This window comes from Cervus canadensis, chromosome 10 (genome assembly GCF_019320065.1).
Source record: "Cervus canadensis isolate Bull #8, Minnesota chromosome 10, ASM1932006v1, whole genome shotgun sequence".
Classification (NCBI taxonomy): Eukaryota; Metazoa; Chordata; class Mammalia; order Artiodactyla; family Cervidae; genus Cervus; species Cervus canadensis.
Window position 1 is genome coordinate 56,064,475 of NC_057395.1, and position 3,980 is coordinate 56,068,454.

Consider the following 3,980-nt stretch of genomic DNA (forward strand, 5'->3'; position numbering starts at 1 on the left):
AGGAACCAAGATCATGCAATTGCTGTGAGAACATGGCAGATTCAAATAATGCATAAGTACAGTAAAAGTTACCAGTGAAAGAACAGAAGAAAACCCTAGCACACACATGCAGAAGATTTTCTTTTCTTTTTGGCCATGCCACAAGGCATGCCGCTTGTAGGATCTTAGTTCCCCTTCCAGGGATTGAACCCATGTCCCCTGCAGTGGAAGCATGGAGTCCTAACCTCTGGACCACCAGAGAAATTCCCCAAAATAATTTTCAACAAGGGTGCCAAGGCCATTCAATGGGGGAAGAGACAGCCTTTTCAACAAATGGTACCAGGAAAACCGGAAATCCACATACAAAAAAAGTTATGTAACACCACATACAAAAATTCACTCAAAATGGCTCAAAGACCTAAACCCAAAAACTAAAACTATAAAATTTTTAGAAGAAAACTAGGGGGAAAACTTCATTACATTGAATTTGGCAATGATTTCTTGGATACGACACCAAAGTACAGGAAGACCAGAAAGAAGAAGCCTACTGTTCTCCATAGTAGCTGCACCAGTTTACGTTCCCACTAGTAGTATACAAGGGTTCCCTTTTCTCTGCATCCTTGCCAACACGTGTTGTTTCTTGTCTTTTTAGATAGTTGTCATTCTGACAGGTGTGATGTGCTACCTCATTGTGGTTCAAAGCTAAAAGTTACAAATACTGTATGATCCAGCAATTCTACTTCTGGGTATTTTCTTCAAAGAAAAGAAAAAACACTAATTTAAAAAGACATATGCACCCCTGTGTTCATCACAGCATTATTTACAATCACCAAGATACAGAAGCAACCTAAGTGTCCATCTATAGGTGAATGAATAAAAAGATGTGGTCTATATATACAGTGGACTATTACTCAGCCATAGAAATGAAATCTTGCCTTGAGTGAACACATGGATAGGTCTGGATAATATTATGCTAAGTGGAATAAGTCAGAGAAAAAAAAAATACTGTATGATTTCGCTTACATGTGAAATCTAAAAAACAAAACAGAAACAGACTCATAATACAGAGAACAAACTGGTGGTTGTCAGAGAGGAGGGGGCTAGGGGAATGGACAAAATAGGTGAAGTTGATTAAGAGGTACAAACTCCCAGCTAAAAAATAAATGAGGATATAATGGGGGATATAATGGACACATAGGGAATATAGTCAATAACATTGCAACAGCTTTGTATGGTAATTTATGGTGAATGGTCTATTGCAGTGATCATTTCATTATATGTAAAAATGTATTCATAATGTATAAAAATATCAAATCACTATGTTATTTACCTGAAACTGATATATATGATATTGTATATTAATTATAAGTCAATAAAAGGCAAACAATTTGGATTTCATCAAAATCAAAAACATCTGTGCATCAAAAGACACTATCAACAGAGCAAAAAGGCAACATGCAGAATGGGAGAAACTATTTGCAAAGCACATATCTGATAAGGAATTAACATCTAAAATATGTATTGAATACTAAAATTCAACAAAGAAACAGATTCAAAAGTAGCAAAGGGCTTGAATAGACATTTCTCCAAAGAAAAGGTACAAATGATCAATCAGTACATGAAAGAGGAGCAGAATCACTAATCATCGTTGTTGGTTGTTTAGTTGCTAAGTCATCGTGTCTGACTCTTTTGCGACCTGATGGACTGTAGCCTGCCAGGCTCCTCTGTCCTTGGGATTTCCCAGGCAAGCATCCTGGAGTGGGTTGCCATTTCCTTCTCCACCCTAATTATTAAAGAAATGCAAATCAAAACCACCATGAGATAGCAATTTGTACACCCCTGTTTATAGCAGCATTATTCACAACAGCCAAAAAGTTAAAGCAACCCAAATGCCCATTGGTGATAGCACGGATAAATAAAACATGGTACATACTGCATACAATGGAATATTATTCTGGGGCAGCAACATGGATAGACCTGGAGATGATCATGTAAGTGAAGTAAGTCAGACAAAGACAAATATTATATAATATCATTTACATGTGAAATATATAAAATGATACAAATGAACTTATTTGCAAAACAGAAACAGACTCACAGACATAAGAAACAAACTTATGGTTACCAAAATGGAAAGGGGAGGGGAAGGGATAAATTAAGAGTTTGAGATTAACACATACATATCACTATATATAAAATAAACAACAAAGACCTACTGTATAGCACAAGGAACTATATTCACTATCTGGTAATGATTGTAATGGAAAAGAGTCTGAAAAGAATCTAAAATGGAATCACTTTGCTATACACTAGAAACTAACACAACATTGTAGACCAATTATCCTTCAATTAAAAAAAAAAAAAAAAAAAACAAGTCCCAGGCTTCACAGGTGGCTCAGTGGTAAAGCATCTGCCTGCCAAGGCAGGAGACAAATGAGAGGCGGGTTCGAGCCCTGGGTCAGAAAGATCCCCTGAAGTAGGAAATGGTGACCCACCCCAGTATTCTTGCCTTGAGAATCCCATGGACAGAGAAATCTGGTGGGCTACAGTCCATGGGGTCACAAAGAGTCGGAAACAATCAGCAACTAAACAATAAAAAACATTCCAATGGTGGTGGTGATGGGTGAGCAACGATAAGAATTTTACCTAATGCCAGAAAACTGTACACTAAAAATGGATTAAAACAATAAGTGTTATATAGATATGTATGGTAAAATGGCAAATCATGTGTGTGTGTGTGTGTATATATATATACACATATATATGTATATATACATATAAAACCACAACTGAAAAATAAAAAGGGGGTGGAAATCCTCCCATACACCCCCAAAGTTACTGACAAAGTGCAAGCTTAGTTACATTCAGTCGTGTCTGACTCTTTGCAACCCCATGGACTGTAGCCCGCCAGGTTCCTCTGTCCATGGGATTCTCCAGGCAAGAATACTGGAGTGGGTTGCCTTGCCCTCCTCCAGGGGATCTTCCCAACCCAGGGATTGAACCCAGGTCTCCTGTATTGCAGGAAGAATCTTAATAGCTGAGCTACCAGGGATGCCCTACTGATGACAGTAGTGGCTAAGTAAGTTGTTATATTCGTTTTTTCTTCAGAGCTCTTTAGTCCACGGACAGAGGGTTGTTAGTCTTTGAAAGAGCAATTGGGGCAAATCATTTCTAACCCCTCCCAGCTCCTCTACAAAGCATAGCTGGTCTGCAGTGACCCGCTCAGCGTATTGCTCCCACCATCTCTTGAAGGGGGAGATGAAGCAGAGCCTGTGACTCAGAAAGGGGCCCCTGAAATTCGATCCTCATCTTACTGCTGCTTTAGGTCTGTGTCTCCATGCCCTGCACCTGGCGAGGCATTTGGAATGTGATGCATTGCTGGACTGAGCTTCCAAGCTTCTCTGTAGTTTCTATAAAGGCAGGGTAGCCTCCAATTAAAATAAAAAAAAATAATAATAAATTAAAATAAATAAGTAAATAAAGGCAGGGTGGCGGTGGGGACTTGAAAGATAATAAAAGTTTCAAATGAAAGAGATGTTCCAAATCTCTTATTTAAACAAAAAATGTCAGGAGAAAGGTCAGGGAAGAAAGGTTACATGGTAATGAAGGAAGAGGGCGCAAGTCCCAGGGTGGCCTTGATGTTTTAATTTAAATCCAGGGCCCATCACTAGCTGTGGCTCCTCATGAATGATAAGCAGAGACCGTCCAGATGTGGCTGCCGCCTGGGGTGATCAAACCACACGATGTTGCTTTAGAATAATACATTACTCTAGATGGAACGTTTCAACAGGTGCTGATTTCCTAGGTGGAATAGTCTCTTTCCCCGAGGCAAGAAAATACTTCTTTTGCATACCCTGCCCTTAGAAACAGTAAAAGACCCCTGGCCTCTGTGTGAGGCTGATTTCCCTGGTAGGTGTCACCTCCTTTGTTTTGGGGTCACTTGAATTATAATTTTTGAACTACTCTGGCCTTTGGACACAAACAAGCTCTCTTTGAGCACT